Source organism: Pseudophryne corroboree, chromosome 2, assembly GCF_028390025.1.
Source record: "Pseudophryne corroboree isolate aPseCor3 chromosome 2, aPseCor3.hap2, whole genome shotgun sequence".
NCBI classification, from domain to species: domain Eukaryota; kingdom Metazoa; phylum Chordata; class Amphibia; order Anura; family Myobatrachidae; genus Pseudophryne; species Pseudophryne corroboree.
In genome coordinates, this window is record NC_086445.1 from 379,135,306 (window position 1) to 379,155,954 (window position 20,649).

Genomic DNA, 20,649 nt, shown 5'->3' on the forward strand with positions numbered 1-20,649 from the left:
GCCTTGTTTGACTGCTTAAGGCCAGCGTGAGACAGGCATGAAACATTTACCTGAAACTCATGGTTGTTCCTCTCCACAGAAATCTTTAGTAAAAGGCGAAAGATTTATTCGTTCTGAAGAGAAACCAGAGTATATACCTGGTCAGACTGAAAGCGAATCATGTATTGCATTGTAAAATGCACAGAGTTCTAGGACCTTTATCGACAGCAATCTTTGTTGCTGATTTTAACTACAAATCCTGACCCTCTGCGACTGTCGTCCAGAGTATATGCACCCTTTTCCCTCTGTGGGAAACGCGAGTGAAGGGTGGCGAACTAAATTGAAAACACAACTTTATTCTTAATAGGTGAATACACCAATGTACCGCTAGTGTGCGTGTTTTGCACTAATTACTAGACGTACATTTGTTATTGCTGGTGTAGTAGGTAAAAGTCTTTGATTTACCGTATTTATCATCTTACATAGGCATTGACATCGTTTAGACGGAATTAGATGTGATTGTTTTCGAACTTGATCTGCTACCGCAGTATACCTTAGTAGCGCAAGTTAAAGGAACTTTGTTGAGACAGAGTTCTTATGTGAGATGAGCTATCATCCCAACCTCACTTTGGTAAATACCCAAAGCGATAAGCAACGGTAGACATGAAATGGTTAATGGTTGTGGCGATTTGCAACCGCTAGAACCTGTGAAGAACAAACCGGACTGGGTAAATACGCATTCAAATGCAATTATGCAATTGTGTGGCTCCAATAAGCAAATACTAACCGCAGAAAATCCATTTTCTAACTGTAGTAAATGACTTGCTGATTGATATTGCAACGGAGCTGTTTGGTTTTGCTCAAACAGAGGGGAATAAGTAACTCTGACTCTGTTGGCGTACTACTGCCTGGTTTATAAACCTGCAAAGACTAAATGACAACCTGCCAACCGTTCGACAGAGGCAGTTTTGTCCTTTAAGCTGTAAATAGCTGAGACCTGTATGAGTTGAAGTCCTGAAACCTCGCAAATGTAACATGTAAATACGCGCTTCCACAATTGTAAAAGAAGTCATCAAACCACTGGCTTGCTGACTGTAACGTCCTGTCGTTACAAGGCGTGACTGTTCCTTATAAAGGGATAAAACGCCGTTACAAATATACTGTATGCGGTAATGGCTGAATATCATAAAGGGATAAAATACCGTTACAAGTATATCAAATTTATGAGCAAACAAGCTCTGGCCTTGTCGCGCTTAACTAGCGACAATGAAATTAACCGGCGTTAGCAGAAGCTTTACAGATATACTCTGCAGCTTCTTTTACCAGTGATCGTCATTGTTTGATACATAGATTCTAGTGACCCAAATGTATCCTGGGTTTTTATAATGTTTGAAAGAAAATCATCTAGCAATGGCGGATCGCGTCCTTTTGGAAACGATTATGTATGGTTGTTAACAACCCCCCCGCACTATCTGAGTGCTGGTCTAATGTACCCTTCTTACTCGTAGTTATAATTTGACATAGAATCGAGTGAAATAAACACTCTGGTACCCAAAGGGAAATTGGCCCTTTGGAAGACTGTCTTTTGTTAGGGCTGGCGGAGTCATTCCGAGACTCCGATGTTACCGCTCTTTTAAGTTGAATTGCCAATGTTAACATAGGATTTTTAAAATTATTTTTAGTCTGCACTATAGCCTTACTCGCTATGTAGACAGACACCATAAAATAATAGGCAATAGACAGACACTTGCACGACTTAATGAAGTTATTATGTGTCATATATATATATATGTTATTGCTGAACAGCATATTCATATGAAACTCAAGCTTGTTTCTCTCTACGGAAATCTTTAGCAAAAACGAAAGATTTATTCGATATGAAGAGAAATCAAAGTATTCTTTATGTGAAAAGCAGTTCACATGGGCATATGAAACCCCAACCAAATTCCTACTAACTTCCCTGCGCCTCTGGTGGCTGAGAGATGTAGGGCAGGAATGTTCTAGAATTAAGTAGAAATACAGATTACATGGCTGACTTATGTGAAAACTGAACCAAAAAATTCCCACTAACACCCCTGCGCCTCCTTGTGGAGTATAGGTGTATGGGCGGAATGTTCTGGAATTATAACCTGTAAGAACAGCAATGATTAAAATGACCGTCATGCCATGCTTCCACTGAAAATCACAGGACAGGTTACCTGCTGCAGCGTTAATATATAGGCTTAATAGCCTATTATACATTAAATATAGGCTTAATAGCCTATTCTACAGTTACAGGCCTATTATACAGTAAAATCTTATTCCCAAGCAGCCTTTGCTGCTGCTATGGGTCAATAACTTGTTTAAAACTGAGCAGTCTCTTATTTAAAACTGAGCAGTCTCTTAACCCATGCAGCCTTTGCTGCTGCTATGGGCTTTACTCACCGTCACCCCCCCGCAGCCGCGCTGCTTGTGATGTAGCTTCTCCCTGTGCAGCGCCGGAAGCGAGTGCAGGGAGCTTGGGGAAACCCGGGGAGCGCTGGTATAGTGCGCCGGGGAGCCCTAGGAACGGGCGGCGCCTCATACAGCAGTGGCCGGGTGCAGCGCTGGAAGAGCGGCCGGCGTCTTTAGTGACGTACGGCCGCTCGGAGCTTTAGACCCGGGTACGCAGAGTGGCTGCTTGGGCGGCGCTCGCGTACAGTGGCTGGGAGAGCGGCCGGCGTCTGAGTGACGTGCGGCCGCTCGGTTACCGTGCTGGGAGAGCGGCCGGCGTCTGAGTGACGTGCGGCCGCTCGGTTACCGTGCTGGGAGAGCGGCCGGCGTCTGAGTGACGTGCGGCCGCTCGGTTACAGTGGCAGAGTACTGGTACAGTGGCTGGGAGAGCGGCCGGCGTCTGTGAGTGACGTGCGGCCGCTCTCTCGTTCAGCGGGGTCCTTGTAAGCGGCGGGCAAAGCGGCGGTAAAAATAAAGGCTTTTCCCACACAGCAGGGCGGCAGCGTGAGCTGACCGCCCTGACCCCCCCACCATACCTTGCAGCGTCGCACTTCTGTAAGCTCCGTCCAGATTGTGACGGGGCTTCCATCCTGGCTGTGACGGGGCTTCTTACTGTAAGCACCGTCCAGTTTTCAGCTCTCCTCCTGGCTGTGACGGGGCTTGTAATCTCCGTCCAGTTGCAGTAGGAGACAGTCTGCCTGTGGCTGTGAGGGTGCTCTTTGTGAGGACCGACACGCCATGCGCTGCCTTGTAGCGCCTGTGGCTGTGAGGGTGCTCTTTGTGAGGACCGACACGCCATTCGCTGCCCGTGCAGCGGCACTATCCCGGACCCATGTTTTTCCAGAAACTGGGAAGGGATGTGCTAAGTGTAAAAATAAAAAGTAAAAATAAAAATTTAAAAATAAAAATCCAAGTGTGGATATACCACAAGCCTTGTTCGTGCTGTGAGCACCGAAAAAACACTGAGGTCGTACACTGAGGTACTCGGGGATATGGAGGGGGGGGAGGGTCCTAAATTTAAATATTCAGTGCCCTTGTTCGGCTACGCCCGTCCATATCCCAAGAGTACTCCAGTGACCCCTAGTGGATGATAAAGAAAAATGTAAAGACGCATTGTAAGGCAATTTTGGATTATGGAAATGAATTTAAATAGCATAACCTGCTAAATTTCTTTTTCTCCTGAGATAACCTATAAGATGCAAACCATAAGATTTTGTACCCAGTGACCTTAATTCCATCTATTTTACAAGTGTTTTTTAAATGCTTAATAAGTTAAAATGTGAGCATGAACGTGTGTGTGTGTGTGTGTGTGTGTGTGTGTGTGTGTGTGTGTATGAATATGTATGTGTGGCATGGGCATGTATGTATATCTATTTTATTTATATGAATACAGATGATTTTAGTACAAATTAAAAATTCCTTAATTTAAAAAAAAAAAAGAAAAACTGGTAAAAATTCATCTGGGTATATTTACTAGAGTGCGGTTTTATAGAAATGGAGATGTTGCCCATAGCATCCAATCAGATTCTATAACCAATCTAATTCTACTAATCTATAAACTCGAACTTTAGTTAATATACCCCATAGAATATAGTTTTTTTTTTTTCTTACTATGTACATTTAAACCTAAAAAAAGAGTGGCAAGTATGTGTTCTACTTTACAGTGAAATAGTTTTGATAGGCACTATAATGTACAGCGCTAGCCAAATCACCTCACTTTAGTTATTGTGAATAGCCGGGATTAGTGGTGACGTTTGTGAACAAATAACAGTATAGTCCCAGCAACAATCAGCATATTTTTAATGTTTAAAATACTGTACTGATCACTCCAGTCATAAGAATGTGTTGTCCACTAATGAACGTTTGGTATACATATACATGTATCGTTTAGTACAGTATAAAAAAAAATACAATATAAATATGTGAGTAGTTCTGTTCAGGTTGGTGTTTTCTGCAGAATATTAATCTAATATGGACAAAATAAGAGTCAAATACAGAAATGATATATCAGATGTCCAGAAAAAAAAAAAGAAGAAAAGACTAATATAGAATATACAAATATACACTGTATGAGCAAAATCTGACTGTGTGCTCTGTTTCCACTTAGGATTGATCCCCTGTGTACTTTTCCTCATGGTGCAGTTACTGTGTGGCTGAAATACTGTCAGATACTGAGGTGTTAGAGTCAAGTGACACATGCCGCATTTAAGTGCTGCATAATTAGGCTGGGAGGAAGAGATGATTAAGGAGGTAGAAGGGAAGGGAGAATAAGTGGTAGGGTGTTGGGCAATAATGTTCAGTACAAAATGCATATAAAGTCTGCGGAGGCAGAAAGGAATATGAAAACTTCAGTTAATTAACCCGTCTGATTGCAAAGGTAATCCAGTCATTTTAGAGTAGAAAGCCTAACCACATGGCAGAGATCAAGTTTAGCAGTGTGACACCTCTGTTTCATTCTTGTGCTGCCGCAGGAGGTGAGCAGTGAGTGTATGAAAGGCAATGCAGATATATATTCTGCATACATGGGAAGACAGTACTCTAGTGCAGGGGTGTAGCTGTCCTTTCATCCATATTAGGAATAATGATGCTTGTTCTGCAATACAGCTGCAAGGTGTAATTCAGTCTTCAAAAATCTACAACACTCATAAAATGGTCATGCTGTGCTTTCAGTAATGTCTAATCAACACAATCCAGTCTGATTGAAATATAAATTTGAAGCTTTATTTGAGGAAATAAATGATTTATTTTTTTTTGGTAGAAAATCCTTGGACATTATTTTGTGAAATAGTTGGATTTTAAACTCACGATACATTTTATGGTGACTGACACCATTTGTTTCATTTCAGAATTTTTAAATCTGGTTTTAGTTGAAATTATTTACACTTTCCATTTACAATGTATATATACTGTATATACATACACACATATACAGAGAGAGAGAGTGAGCTCAGAGTTGTAGTGTCTTCTCCAGAATATAGACTTCTTTACCCTTCTATATTTCTTTATTCACACACTAAAGCTAAAGATAGATATACATACACACCTGGGTGTGAAATAAATCCTGAATTTTTAAATAGTAAATAATGAAAAAAATCTGTTTTAAAAAAAAATGTTATTTACTGTAAATCGGATTTTTTTTATTTTCATTTTTTTTAATATTAATTGGATTTATATAAATATTATCAAGTAAACAAATAAACCAAGTAAAACCAATAATTAAAAGTTCTTTTAAAATACTGTAACTTTAATATGTTTAATTTAACTTGACTTGAGAGTGTCACCATGAATCATGGCACGGCACAGCAAACTACACACATCACATAAACGGCAATGGAAGGAAAGAAACAGCAATGATGGTAAAAGTTACAATAGTTGGCAACTGCCTTGCCAGATTTGTAAATCTGAGTAAGCCTACACATTAGGTTTTTTGAACACCTTAAAAAGAAACACAGGTTTTGTAGCTTTGTCACTACCCAAGCGGTTTCTCAGGTTTGACTGCACCTAACCAAATGTTGAAAATATTCTTTCTACTGAAGCTGATGATGCTGCAGCTGTTAGCAGTTGCTCTACTGCTACCATGATATTTTCATTACCAGTTACAGTTTCTTAACCAATTTGCATTTTCCACCAATCTATTGGTGCCACTGTTGAAACAACATCGTGGTCAAACAAGAGGTCATTAAACGGGGTTGCTTTTGCTTGGAACTTGGCAAGTGTTGGTAGAAGGGCATTTGAATGTGGATATTTTTCTTTGACAAACTTAAGAGATTCTAACTTTTCTTCTGCAGTTACACAACTACCACAGTAACGTGAGTCCATCAAGTAAGCAAGAAAATGTGCAGATCCCAATGCTTGATTGTAGCAATCCAAAAATGTCTTCATGCTTGGTTTGTTCAGATTTAGGCCTTGATTTATTAAGCCTTGGAGAGTGATAAACTGCACTGTGATAAAGTATCAGCCAATCAGCTTTTAACTGCCATGTTACAGGCTGTGTTGAAATATGGCAAGAGCTAATTGGTTGGTACTTTATCACCATGCAATTTGTTACTCTCCAAAGCTTGATAAATCTAGGCCTTAATTCCTTAAAACTATTCTCTAATTCTTTCCACACGTTCAGCATTAAAAAAAAGAAAGAAAAATCTTTGATTTAAATCAATGATTTAAAAAAAAAAAAAAAGTGATTTAAATTGGCACACCCTTATACACACTATGTATATATTCTATATATTATATATTACCAGTTCTTTTGTATAGCGCACACATATTCTGCAGCGTTTTACAGAGATTTGGCCTTCACATTTTGCCCAAATGGATTGTACAATCTATATTCCCTTCTATATGTACACCACACACATTCACGCTAGCGTTATTTTTTTTTGGTGGGATCCAATTAACCTACCAGTGAATTTTTGGATTGTGGGAGAAAACCCACGCAAGCATGGGGAGAATATAGAAACTCCACACAGTTATGGCCATGGTGGGAATCGTAACCATGACCCTAGTGCTGTAAGGTAGTAATGCTAACCATTACACTGTCCAAGCTGCCCTATACATGTGTATCTATATAGATAGATATACAGACATAGCTAGAAGTACACGCACGCACGTGTGTGTATATTACTGCAGATGTCTTCAGTTGTTTTTTTGTGGTTCTTCATGCCCTTAGTATTGTATTCAGCAAGTGAAATGCCTACTCGATTTTGTTGAGATCAGGTGGATGACTATGCCATTGCAGAATATTCCACTTCTTGCCTTAAAAAAACTCCTTTTATTGTTTTTGCAGCATGTTTTGGATCATTGTCCACATGTATTGTAAAGCACCATACAATGAACTTTGCAGAATTTGATTGAATCTAAGCAGACAGGGGATTTAGTTAATTTGCCAGCAGTTGGGATCCCGGCGGTCAGGATACCGTCGCTGGAATCCCGACTGCTGACAACACAGACAGACGGAATCCCGACTCAAGGGGCTATTTCCACTCATGGGCGTCCATGACACCATAGAGTGGGAATAGAACCTGTGGCGAGCCACCGAGCCAGCAAAGGGACATTCTGCGCTCGCCCCACTGCCGACATACTGATGGCTGGTATGCCGTTGACAGTCGGCATCCCTGTAAATCATACTGAACCTGCAGACAGTATATCTCAATACATTTCAGAACTAATCCAGCTGGACTTTCTATTTTTTAGGCTTATGAGTTGTTTGCACCTTGTGATTAGCCCTCTATGTTTGCTTTTGTGAAGTTTTCTCTTTATGGTAGACTTGGATTATAATATCCCTACCTCATAGAAAGTGTTCTTCACTTGGCTGGATGTTGTAAAGTGTTTTTTTCTTTACGATGACAAGGATCATTTAAATATCCATCACTGTTATCTTCAATGGTTGTCCACACCTTTTTGTTTTGCAAGTTTACCAGTGCATTCAGATAACAGAGCTTTTCACAAACTTCTATGTTTTTCCGTTAGAACGACAGGCATTTGCCCTCTAGGACCACTAGGCGTATTGTCTCATCCTCTTAATCTACACAAATTACAGATTCAGAGGCATCATCTGGGGAAGAAGTCACTGATGTCCCTTTCATTGAGTCCCCCTCAGAAATGGAGGAGGGTCACTCGACTCTGAATGTGGCTGCACTTGTAGTAGTGGCCAAAATTATCCTGAACATGGAGGATGAGGAACCTGCTCCTGAAACAAAAAGCTCACAGCTCTTTAAGTGCTGAAAGAGTTTTAAGGAGGAGTTTCCTAAGCCTGAACCCCTCATGGAAATAAGACATGAAGCTTGGAATAAGACATGAAGCTTGGACATGAAGCTCCAGGGAAGAAGTTGCTGCTACCTAAACGTTTAACTTCTTTCTACCCTGTCCCAGCAACGGAAAAATGGGAAATTCCCCCCACTGGTGGACTCTCATGTAGCACGGCTGGTGAAATCATGCCTATTCCTGCAATGTCTATCTTAAACAAAACTACGGATAGGGGATGGAAAGTTGTCTTAATTCTATATATACTCCCTTACCGGTACCATCTCCAAACCTATGGTGGCAGCCGCCTGGGTGGCTAAAGCGAATGAACACTGGGGTGATGCTTTAAAAGATGGACTTCCTTCAGATATTTCAAGAGAAAGTCTGTCGCACATCTCCCATATCAAAGAAGCTGCCTGTTACTTAGGCAAAACAATTTTGGATGCTGGTATCCTGGCATCCAAAGCGTCAGCTACATAAGTCATTGTTAGCCACATTCTCTGGCTCTGCTCGTGGACAGCAGACATAGATTCTAAGTATGTATTGGTACGCTTCACGGGGGATATCCTTTTAGGAGCAGAATTGGACACAATAGTGGCCACCAAAACTGCTTTCTTGCCCTCAGCCCCCCCCCCCTTTTTTTTTTTTGTGGATGCAGAAACCCAGTGGGTTTTAGCCACCTATCCTAAACCTCAAATCTCAATGTTTGTCAGAGTACCCAGAGTATGGAAATGCTACGCTCTATTGTCCTAGCAAATCCTTCATGGTGTCTTTAGACATTCAGGATGCTTACCTGCAGGTTCCTATAGCATTCTCCCTTCCAAAACTTCTTATGATTTGTTAGTCTTCATCCCAGAGTCTTAATCAAAATGATGGTGGTTATGGCAGCATGCCTATGTCGACAGGGAGTCCGAATACTTCCTTATCTGGATTACCTGCTCCTCCTGGCACATTCACCGGATGTACTACACAGCCACCTCCAGCTAACTATTGCCTTTCTACAACAACTCGGATGGCTCATTAAATGGACAAAGTCGTCACTCACGCCTTTATAGCATATGATACCTTTGAGAGCTCTCCTTGATGCTCTGGTTCAACGCCTATTCTTGGCCCTGAAGAAAAAAATTCTATAGATCGAAGCTACAGCAGCAGGTATGACACTTGCTTAGCAGTCAGAGTGTGTCCATACACTCGGCCATGCAAATATCGGGATCCATTGTCTCCACCTTCAATATGGTGGAGTACGTCCAGTTTCACTCCAGGCCTCCACAGTACCTGATCCTGTACTGGTGGAACGGACAACAATAGTCCTCTCGGAGGTCGGGCTGTCCCTAACCTGGTGGCTTTGCACGACTCACCCGGACAAGGGGCGACCCTTCTGGATCCCGGATTGAGTACTACTTACCACCGATGCCAGCTTCCACAGATGGGGCGCAGTAAACTGATGACAACTCACCTTCAAGATCATTGGACTCCAGCAGAAACTTGCTTACTGATCAACATTCTGAAGTTACGAGTTGTCTACAGAGCGCTCATTCTGGCACAGGAGGTTCTGCAGGACACACCTGTTCAGACCCAGCCTGACAATGCCATAGCAAATGCCATCTCCCAGCCATCTCAGTGGTCTTCATCCCAGAAGTTCTAAACTGGGAAGCTGACTTTCTCAGCCATCACAAGGTCCACAATGAAGTGTGATCGCTGCACCAGGAGGTTATTCAGCTTCTGGTACACAAGTGAGGCCAGTCGGATGTGGATCTGCTGACCTCAAGACGCAACAACAATATCCCAATATACGGATCCAGGACAAGAGACCCCAAAGCAGCATTTGTGGATGCCCTGCCTGTGCAGTGGACCTTCCATCTCCCAGGTTTCCTTTCTTCCATGGGTTCTTTGGAAATTAAAACAAGGAGGAGTCATCAGAGTGGAAGTTCCAGGATGGCCCAGACGTCATTGGTTCTCAGATCTACAGAAACTATTCATACTCTCCCATTCCACTTCCCAAGCAACCTGACTGGTTGTCTCCGGTCCCTGTCTACATCCGAACCTATCACATCTTTCTTTGATGGCGTGGCTCTTGAGTCATCTATCCTAAGAGCATACAGATTCTCACGGTTGGTTGTCCAGGCCATGCTTAAAGCGAGAAATCTGGCATCTTCCTGTATCTATTATCGAGTGTGGCATACATACCTGCAGTGATGCACTAAAAGGCACTATAACCCACAGGTTTTTCGAGTATACACGTTTCTCATCTTCCTTCAAGCTGAATTGAATCTAGGGCTTCTTGAAATTTAGGTAGAAAATGTCATGGGCGCTACCTCATGACGTTTTCTACTTAAATTTCAATTGACTTCACAAGTGGGTGGGTTCATTACTGTCTTGACTTTAGGGCTTTGCCTAGTAACGTTGAACGTGCACATCTCGGCACTGTTTATTTGTTTCTGATGAAAAATCTTGCTTCGTGTTCACTCTCCATGTGTGCCTTTGGTAGCTTCATGGGATTTATCAGTGATCCTCAGAGCTCTCCTAGAGCCTCCGTTTGAGCCTCTGGAATCAGTGGATCTAAAGTGGTTAACAACAAAAACCTTATTCCTGCTAGCCATTGCTTCATGCTCACAGGGTATCCGATTTGGGAGCATTCTCCTGTCGCTCCCCGTTTCTTATCTTTTCTAGGGACAGGACTGTGCTTTGTACTAGGCCCAGTTACCTTCCTATGGTAGTGTCCCAGTTCCATCTTCATGCGGAAATTGTGGTACTGGCCTTCCTCTCTCCAAACCTTTTGACTAAAAAGGCCTCCCTTGATTTGGTCCATGCTCTACGGATCTACATGGATTGTACCATTTCCCTTCGGAAATCAAATTCCCTCTTTGTCCTCTAGGGCTTCCATTCTTCGGGTTTTACCAGCTGACAAACAGACTCTGGCCAGATGGATTCGTATGATCATATCACAGGTGTACACTCAGACTGATCTTCCTGTACCAACTACAGTCACAGCTCATGCTCCTCGCTCTGTGGGTCCTTCGTGGGCATCAAGCCATGGAGCGTCTGCAGAACAATTTAGCAAGATGCCTACATGGTCTTCTGTTCACACCTTTCTTAGGTTCTATACCTTTGATACATTCACTTACCAAGATGCATCATTTGGACGCCAGATTCTTTTATCTGCTCAGGAGCATCCCCTCCCTTAAAAAAATGCTTTGGGATATCCCCATGGTATTCCCTGTGGAGCCCTATGGAACCAGAAGAAGAAAATGAATTATTGTAAAACTTACCTTTGTTATCTCTTTCTTCGAGGTCCACAGGGCGCCCGCCCTGACGCACCTGGCTTCTATGGGTTACTCTTATTGGTCACTGGTTCCCTACTCCTAGCAAAGTGTGTGTTCCAAAAAATTCCTTCTCTTCTGTACTGCTTTTGCCTTGGTCTTGTTGAAAAAACTGAGGATGCCTGAGCGTGGAGCTGGAGTACAGGGGGGAAGGACCGGAGCATCATGGGATTCCAAAAGCTTAACTGTTTGGTGCCCAGGTCCTCCACCACCTGCAAACTATGTTATTCTTTCTTTACCCTATGGACCTCGAAGAAAGAGAGTTAACAAAGGTAAGTTTTACCATAATTGTCTTTTTTTATTTTTATTTTTTATGAAGATTAAGAAAAGTGATCAGAAGTAATCTAATGGAGCATGCACTTATACGTTTTGTATAGTTATACAATTTTTTAATGTCACAATCTGATTATACAGCATATGGTGAGGAAGATTTCAACCTCCGATTTAGTCTTTTGCTGGATTTTATACTAATTTTTATTTTATTTGCCTTTCCAAATAAATTATTGGTAGGCCAAATGTGTTTATCTTTACAAGTTAAAAGGAGAGGGAGATTTTATAATGGGTTTCTGGCACATCACCATTTTTAACAACTTTTGCTCTTCCTAGGTAAGATATTAGTTGTAAAGTTTGCCAGTTCTTATTTCCAGCTAATGCTCCATCTATTAGAGGTTATATTCTGTCTGTGTAATTTTTTTAATGCAACTGATCCGTGCCCCATGTAAGGCTCAGTGATCTACCCGAGGAAACTCAAGAATCGGCATTGGAGCTAGAGCGAGAAGTTTGTTAATGTTTACAGTAAAACCAAAACTAATGATATATATTTTACCCATAATCAGGTTCAAACTAACTTCATTTGCAGCAAAGTGTCCAAGGCAAGATTGAATAAAAGGGAGAGCAATTGACATCCCTGTCTCGTGCCTCTATTTCATTTTTCTCAAACCCAGTCGTCATGGCCCTTTCACAGTCCAGGTGTTAAGTATATCCATGTATGAGTGGATGTGACTTAATCTTACAGTACCTCATTCAGTTTGATTTACTTGTGCTGAAGCTGGAATATCCCTAATGTCTGGACTGTGGGGGTAATTCCAAGTTGATCGCAGTAGGATTTTTGATAGCAATTGGGCAAAACCATGTGCACTGCAGGAGAGGCAGATATAACATGTGCAGAAAGAGTTAGATTTGGGTGGGTTATTTTATTTCTGTGCAGGGTAAATACTGGCTGCTTTATTTTTACACTGCAAATTAGATTGCAGATTGAACACACCACACCGAAATCTAACTCTCTCTGCGCATGTTATATCTGCCTCCCCTGCAGTGCACATGGTTTTGCCCAATTGCTAACAAAAATCCTGTTGCGATCAACTTGGAATTACCCCCTGTGTGCGGCCCATGAGAACAGTATTTTGGAAACACTGCTCCAGTCATTCCAACAAGATCTCCTCTGAAGTCATTACTAATAAAGGAAGTGGAGGCATTAGTATAAAAGAGATCTACTGAGCGGGTTAAAGGCTATCCAAAACAACATTCCTTAAAAATGTTTTAGATCTATACAGGATGTGTTAACAAATGCCTTTTCAATGTCTAGACTTCAAAGAATGAATATATGTCTAATTTAGAATAATTTGATGCTACAAATGCGCCCACTGTTGATCTTATTTTGGTAAAGCATTATTATAATTATTGTTTATTTATTTGGCACCACATGGGTTCCGCAGCGCCTAACAGAGTACATAAATAAGCAAAACAGAAAACAATGATTTACAGTACTTAGAACAATCTAAGACATGTACATGGTATATAAATAATGTTGCTTGAAGTAACAACACACTAAAATAATCATTAGGGTGGCAGAAATCGAGGGTTACGCACCATTGAACTGTGTATGGAGTAGGAAATAGTCTAAGAGAGGGAAAAGCATAAGAGGGGAGAGGGCCCTGCTCGTGAGAGCTTCCATTCTGAAGGAGATTGGCAGACAGACAAGTTGACACAGAAGGGGTAGGTGAGCATGCAAGAGAGGATTAAGATGAGTGATGTCTGGGTTTGATGAAAAAGTGGGTCTTGAACGCATGTGTTAAAGCTTTGTAGAGAGGTGGAGAGTCTGCTAGGGAGAGGTAGAGAATTCCAGAAATTGGGAGCACCATGGGCAAAATTTTGGAGGCAGGAATCGGAGGAAGTAACCAGTTGGCAGGAGAGCTGGCATATATTTTGGAGCGAAGATGGTCAGTGGGCGTGTAAAGGGAGAGGAGGATAGCTATGTAAATGGGAGTGGAATCGATGATGGCTTTGTAAGTGAGCGTGAGAAGCTTGAGTTGGATTTGAAAAGGGAAGGAGAGCCAGTGTAGGATTTGTAAGATAGGTGAGATGGACCTAGTATGTTTGGAGAGGAAGATGAACTGTGCAGCTGCATTGAGGTTAGATTGGAGTGGAGAGAGAGGTGTTTGTTAGGGAGGCCAGATAGGAGGAGATTACAGTAGTCCAATCTAGAGATGACCACTGAGTGGATGAGGATCCTGAGTGAGAAAGGGTCTGATCCTGGAAATACTTTTGAGATGGAAATGGCAAGACTATGAGAGGTGCTTAATGTGGGGTTTGAAGGAGAGGGCGGAATCTAGGATAAATCCCAAGACAGCATACTTGAGGGCTAGAGGAGATAATTGTGCCATCAATAGACCGTTAAGTTGTGGGAGGGATGTTATGCGGGAGGGTGGGAAGATGATCAGCTCTGTCTTAGACATGCTAAGTTTAAGAAAGCACTGGGACATCCAAGAAGAGGAGAGACTGTTGGAGAAGAGAGGTCATGAGAGGAAAGGTAGATTTGAGTATCATCACCATAGCAGGGATATCGGAAGTCAAATGAGCAAATGAGCCCACCTAAAGAGGACGTATTGAGAGAGAAAAAAGAGGTCCAAGAACAGAGTCTTAGGGGACACCTACTGTTAGTGGAAGTGCAGGGAAGGTGGAGTCATGAGAGGAGACCGAGAAGTAGTGGTCAGTGAGGTAGGAGGATAGCTAGTAAAGGGCAGTATCAAGCAGACCAATGGAGTGAAGGATTTGCATTAGGAGAGGCTGGTCCACAGATAGATATGGCAGCATGGAGGTCATTGCAGACTTTCCTGACTGCAGTTTCAGTGGAGTGGAGAGGACTGAAGCTAGGCTGAAATGGGTCCATCAGGGTGTGGGAGGAAAGGAAGACAGTAAGGAGGTTGTAGACAATGTGCTTGAGGAGTTTGGAGGTAAAGGGAATTAGAAAGATGGGTCAGTAGTTGGAGAGAATGTTAGGATCAAGGGTAGGTTTTTTAAGAATAGGGGAGACAAGGACATGCTTGAAGGCAAATGGGACAGTGCCGGTGAGAGGGAGAGATTGAGGAGTTGGGCAAGATGGGACCAGACAGAAGGAGAGAGGTAGTTTAGGAGGCTAGAAGGTGGTAGGGTCTAGTGGGGAGGAATGATCATGGATCAAAAGTGAGGGCATTATCTCAGCTAATTGTATCGATTTATGAGAATAATATGAAAAAAAAGTCTGTGTAAGTATATTAGCGGAATAAGTTCCGAAAGCACAGTTAAAATAATTAGTATGGGAGAATAATAGCAACTTGAAACACTTCACTGTCTGGAATCAATTACTGGCAAATACAAGATGATATTTGTTGAGAAGTACTCATGGTGTTGTGTCCAACCCATGGTGAGTGGTCATATAGTCCTTTGCATCATGGCTAAGATTATGAGCCTCCACAGATGCATTTACAGTTTCTACAACCCAAATAGTGTGGATATCAGATTAGATTGACATCAATGTTGTCTGATGCAGTCAAGTTTTACATTGCCATGTTGGCTATAAAAAAAAAAACATCCATTCAGTATGATCCACTCACCAAAATGCCATAAAACAATTTCTGAACAATTTGAAGACTATCATTTTGTGAGCATTTCAAACTAATTCACCCATAGGTGGCAGATGAGGTGTTAAGCGCACCCCTAGCTGAAATAATAAATTCAGTATTCTAAATCTATAAATAATGTCCACAATGAGATGGAAATTGATGAGTTAAAATTTAAATTTTATTATATATTTCTAAAAGTCAAATAAATGATTTGTATAAAAAAAACCAAGGTGTTGTTGATCCCACCGTTTATGCTAAAAAGTAAAAGTAAAACACTCTAGTACCGGTACACATAACAAACATAGCACTTAGACAAACATATATGCAGACCTGTGGGCACACCTGTTGGCGTTTTACCCCACTGAAGGTTAGGTGTCAGGTAAATATCAATATAGGAGCAGTCTCTGCAAATGAATGAGACTTATTCCTTTTCTCTGCTTTTATTAGCACAGTGTTAGATGGAAATTACTAGGGATATAGTCTCTGCAAATGAATGGTGCTTGTTCCGTTTCCCTTGTTTACACTTGGCACAGTGTCAGATAAACCTCACTAGTGAGACAGTCTCTGTGACTCAGTGGAACTATTCCGTTTCTCTGCTTAGATCAATATATTGGTCATTTGAGGTAAGTCCTCTACCTACCGTTATCCTCCTTGATCTTCCACTTCAGATGCCGTGTATGGGGATCCTCACCCTCATTGGTGGTATAGTGGTATCCACAGTAGTCTGCCGGCAGACTCCCGCTGCTCTGTGTCTCCGTCTTTGCGGCCACTCGAGTGGGATCGATTGCTCCGCTATCGACGCATTTTGCCTGGACAGTAGGCTTCGTCAGGATGGCTTCATCCATCCTGATAAAGCCTGTTGTCCTGACGAAACGCGTACCACTATACCACCAAGGCATTGGCAATAATGCCTTAAAAATGGGCGAAAACGGCCTGCAATTGAATACGCAGGGGGGTGAATTCGATATCTCCGAAATTGTCAGAGCTAATTGAATACCCCCATGAATCTTAGTTACATGAAGTAGTTATAACAGACTGCTGAATCATGTGATTTTTTTCCCCATTTAATATAACATGGCAAAGTAAAATGTAAAAATACTGCTTTAAAGGAGTATGTCTTAGATTCATGACATATATAAATATAATGTATGCGAGATGTGTAAAAAGTAAAATAAAAAATCAACAGGAGCAACTTTTCGTAGTATTAGAAGTACACTATGGTAAAGTGAGGTAGAAAAATGACTCGCCAGTCCAACACATAGATACTGTGTAAACTTCCAGGGAGAAACATATATGATTGATAAGAGAGGAGAATATACAGTATGTAACATAGTTCTTGATTTTTATAGTTAGAAAGAGAGGCTCATATAAATCAGGTGTGAACTTCCCTTCTCTGCTGAGTTACCTTCTCTTGGCTCTCAATGTGAGGAATATGAAAATGTAAAAAATGGAAAGTTGAGTGTATTTCCTTCAGAATATTGAGTAAAAACAACTCCAAGTAGGTGGACATTGATTCAATAATATAGTGGTGGGTAACATAGTCTTGCCAAATGAATGCTTACTTGCTAGCAAAACTTGTATGGGGTTATCAGACTGTACGTGATGCAAGTAATTAATTCCAACAGTTCAGTTTCTTCCTCCAGATGTCACAAACCTTCATGCATATATATATATATATATATATATATATATATATATATAAAAGAGATTACTGAAACATCAGGCTTTTTACCTAACACGAGTTTAACTTATATTTGTGGACATATATTTCCTATATATTGTACTTTGTTCTTATACAGTTATAGACCCGTGAAAAATTATGCATTTTTAGCCTAACATTTTGTTCCCTTGTTGTTATACAAGGACTGCACACAGATGAAGCACAGGTTTTTCACAAGAAGGGGTCCATCTGTTTCTTTTACAAACACTTCCACTTTTTGCTGCTTTAACTACATATTACATATGGAATTTATAAATTTGATATTCATGTATAGTAAACAAATAATATTCATGCCCTGCCCTGGAAATCTGTTTTTTTGTTGTTGTTTTTTTGCCTTGCAGAGGGGAGGTGTGCTTTTGCAATGCTAGAAATGTAAATTGAGGATCTAGTAGATTTTTTTTTTTAAGATAATGAGTACCACTTTATATTAATTTGGTGCACATAATTCTTATTGAATTCTGTGTCTTATTTGGTGGCCAGAAACTATCTAAATCGGTTCCTGGCAAATTACGGGTTAGAAAGAGGTTGTTTTCCTTAGCACAATGCAGCAGAATGTGTGATATTTGCTTAGGGTGTGACTCTACAGTATATCTGGTTAAAGTGTACACCAAAACACATTCAGCTAACTCCAATGAATATAAATTTTGTTCAACATTTCATTTATGAATACATTTTGGTGTAACATATACAAAACAATCCTTATATCATGTCCTGCAAAACAGTTGTATCTACAGTATCTCATGTCCAGATTTCCATGTTCTTTAATGTCTGCTGTATCTGTTACAATTTTTTTCATGTTTTAAGTAGAGATGAGCGCCTGAAATTTTTCGGGTTTTGTGTTTTGGTTTTGGGTTCGGTTCCGCGGCCGTGTTTTGGGTTCGAACGCGTTTTGGCAAAACCTCACCGAATTTTTTTTGTCGGATTCGGGTGTGTTTTGGATTCGGGTGTTTTTTTCAAAAAACACTAAAAAACAGCTTAAATCATAGAATTTGGGGGTCATTTTGATCCCAAAGTATTATTAACCTCAAAAACCATAATTTACACTCATTTTCAGTCTATTCTGAATACCTCACACCTCACAATATTATTTTTAGTCCTAAAATTTGCACCGAGGTCGCTGTGTGAGTAAGATAAGCGACCCTAGTGGCCGACACAAACACCGGGCCCATCTAGGAGTGGCACTGCAGTGTCACGCAGGATGTCCCTTCCAAAAAACCCTCCCCAAACAGCACATGACGCAAAGAAAAAAAGAGGCGCAATGAGGTAGCTGTGTGAGTAAGATTAGCGACCCTAGTGGCCGACACAAACACCGGGCCCATCTAGGAGTGGCACTGCAGTGTCACGCAGGATGGCCCTTCCAAAAAACCCTCCCCAAACAGCACATGACGCAAAGAAAAAAAGAGGCGCAATGAGGTAGCTGTGTGAGTAAGATTAGCGACCCTAGTGGCCGACACAAACACCGGGCCCATCTAGGAGTGGCACTGCAGTGTCACGCAGGATGTCCCTTCCAAAAAACCCTCCCCAAACAGCACATGACGCAAAGAAAAAAAGAGGCGCAATGAGGTAGCTGTGTGAGTAAGATTAGCGACCCTAGTGGCCGACACAAACACCGGGCCCATCTAGGAGTGGCACTGCAGTGTCACGCAGGATGTCCCTTCCAAAAAACCCTCCCCAAACAGCACATGACGCAAAGAAAAAAAGAGGCGCAATGAGGTAGCTGACTGTGTGAGTAAGATTAGCGACCCTAGTGGCCGACACAAACACCGGGCCCATCTAGGAGTGGCACTGCAGTGTCACGCAGGATGTCCCTTCCAAAAAACCCTCCCCAATCAGCACATGATGCAAAGAAAAAGAAAAGAAAAAAGAGGTGCAAGATGGAATTGTCCTTGGGCCCTCCCACCCACCCTTATGTTGTATAAACAAAACAGGACATGCACACTTTAACCAACCCATCATTTCAGTGACAGGGTCTGCCACACGACTGTGACTGATATGACGGGTTGGTTTGGACCCCCCCCAAAAAAGAAGCAATTAATCTCTCCTTGCACAAACTGGCTCTACAGAGGCAAGATGTCCACCTCATCTTCACCCTCCGATATATCACCGTGTACATCCCCCTCCTCACAGATTATCAATTCGTCCCCACTGGAATCCACCATCTCAGCTCCCTGTGTACTTTGTGGAGGCAATTGCTGCTGGTCAATGTCTCCGCGGAGGAATTGATTATAATTCATTTTAATGAACATCATCTTCTCCACATTTTCTGGATGTAACCTCGTACGCCGATTGCTGACAAGGTGAGCGGCGGCACTAAACACTCTTTCGGAGTACACACTTGTGGGAGGGCAACTTAGGTAGAATAAAGCCAGTTTGTGCAAGGGCCTCCAAATTGCCTCTTTTTCCTGCCAGTATAAGTACGGACTGTGTGACGTGCCTACTTGGATGCGGTCACTCATATAATCCTCCACCATTCTATCAATGTTGAGAGAATCATATGCAGTGACAGTAGACGACATGTCCGTAATCATTGTCAGGTCCTTCAGTCCGGACCAGATGTCAGCATCAGCAGTCGCTCCAGACTGCCCTGCATCACCGCCAGCGGGTGGGCTCGGAATTCTGAGCCTTTTCCTCGCACCCCCAGTTGCGGGAGAATGTGAAGGAGGAGATGTTGACAGGTCGCGTTCCGCTTGACTTGACAATTTTGTCACCAGCAGGTCTTTCAACCCCAGCAGACTTGTGTCTGCCGGAAAGAGAGATCCAAGGTAGGCTTTAAATCTAGGATCGAGCACGGTGGCCAAAATGTAGTGCTCTGATTTCAACAGATTGACCACCCGTGAATCCTTGTTAAGCGAATTAAGGGCTGCATCCACAAGTCCCACATGCCTAGCGGAATCGCTCCCTTTTAGCTCCTTCTTCAATGCCTCCAGCTTCTTCTGCAAAAGCCTGATGAGGGGAATGACCTGACTCAGGCTGGCAGTGTCTGAACTGACTTCACGTGTGGCAAGTTCAAAGGGCATCAGAACCTTGCACAACGTTGAAATCATTCTCCACTGCACTTGAGACAGGTGCATTCCACCTACTATATCGTGCTCAATTGTATAGGCTTGAATGGCCTTTTGCTGCTCCTCCAACCTCTGAAGCATATAGAGCAGGGCTGGCCAAACCGGTCCTCGAGATCTACCAACAGTTCATGTTTTCCAGGCCTCCTGCAGATCTGTAGAATTGTCAGTTAGGAATGAATGCAGCACATCTTAATTAGTAATGACTACACCTGTGGACTAGCTAGGTGGTCTGGAAAATGTGAACTGTTGGTAGATCTCGAGGACTGGTTTGGCCAGCCCTGATATAGAGGGTTGAATTCCACCTCGTTACCACTTCTTGCTTCAGATGATGGCAGGGCAGGTTCAGTAGTTTTTGGTGGTGCTCCAGTCTTCTGTACGTGGTGCCTGTACGCCGAAAGTGTCCCGCAATTCTTCTGGCCACCGACAGCATCTCTTGCACGCCCCTGTCGTTTTTAAAAAAATTCTGCACCACCAAA

The 20,649-nt window shown here is 42.1% G+C and overlaps 1 protein-coding gene, 1 non-coding gene and 1 pseudogene across 5 annotated transcripts in view; 1 reads left to right on the forward strand and 2 right to left on the reverse strand.

The window, feature by feature from the left end:
• PCCA (propionyl-CoA carboxylase subunit alpha) overlaps positions 1-20,649 on the forward strand; it is a 972,421-nt gene that overhangs the window by 382,367 nt on the left and 569,405 nt on the right. The gene's annotated exons all lie outside the window — the stretch shown is intronic.
• On the reverse strand, positions 19-133 carry LOC135054118 (U5 spliceosomal RNA). Its single transcript, XR_010243367.1, has one exon. It is a non-coding gene; the product is annotated as a U5 spliceosomal RNA (small nuclear RNA).
• Positions 1,755-1,876, reverse strand: LOC135054185 (U5 spliceosomal RNA; annotated as a pseudogene).